The sequence below is a fragment of the Pteropus vampyrus genome, unplaced genomic scaffold, assembly GCF_000151845.1.
Source record: "Pteropus vampyrus isolate Shadow unplaced genomic scaffold, Pvam_2.0 Scaffold121, whole genome shotgun sequence".
NCBI classification, from domain to species: Eukaryota; Metazoa; Chordata; class Mammalia; order Chiroptera; family Pteropodidae; genus Pteropus; species Pteropus vampyrus.
The window spans coordinates 3,140,181-3,141,008 of NW_011888902.1; the positions used below are offsets into that span (position 1 = coordinate 3,140,181).

General features: G+C 41.5%; 1 protein-coding gene and 1 pseudogene across 1 annotated transcript in view; one reads left to right on the top strand and one right to left on the bottom strand.

Annotated features, from left to right (window-relative positions):
* The window catches only part of IARS2 (isoleucyl-tRNA synthetase 2, mitochondrial), a 44,279-nt gene that overhangs the window by 4,893 nt on the left and 38,558 nt on the right, over positions 1-828 (top strand). The window lies entirely within an intron of this gene.
* On the bottom strand, positions 587-705 carry LOC111743770 (annotated as a pseudogene).

An 828-nucleotide genomic window follows, 5' to 3' on the forward strand; every position in this document is an offset into this window, starting at 1 on the left:
CATACGCCCTTGAGTAAGATGTGGAAGGTCGTGCCCATAGCCCAGAAGCCCCCATACGCCCTTGAGCCCGTCACCATTCTCTCCCTGCCTCCCGCCCTAGGCAGGCGGTTTTCGTTTCCATCGCTTTAGATCTGTTGCCTGTTCTGTAGTTTTAGGTAGGTGGAATCGTAATGTATATATTCTGCGTCTGGCTTCTATCATGTAATATTTTTGAGATTCATGTTGTTTTAGATTATCAATAATTGATTCTTTAATTGCTTGGTTGCATTCCATTGAGGGACTGTACTGCAAATCATTTATCAGTGTTTTTTTAGTCCTTTGTTTTCAATTATGCGTCAGTGGAAAATTGGAAGAGGATGCGGCCTTGGACACCTGCACTCTCAAGACCGGGAATCTGGTCACTAAACAGGTCCATACGGCTTTTCGAACAAGACTGTATTGTAATATGTATTTTACGTTGTGTGAGAACAGAATTGTATGGAACACGTCTAAACATTTGAGATGTTATACATGGTGCGTATTCCTCAGTATTGTTGTTTGCTTCCACAAAGGATAAACTGTGCTGCTTGTTTACATTTTTTTTGAACACCTACAGCACCTGGTCTTCCTTGGTGGTCTCCCATCCAGGTACTCACCGGGCCCGACCCTGCTTAGCTTCCGAGATCAGACGAGAAGGGACATGTTCAGGGTGGCATGGCCGTAGACAATGGTGCTTGTTTAGACAGTTCATTTTTGAATTATTTATATCAGATGGTAAAGGTAAAAAGGCATTCATTTCTTTTTATGGAGAAAACAAGTGCTCGATTTTTTTTTTTTTTTTTTTTTTTA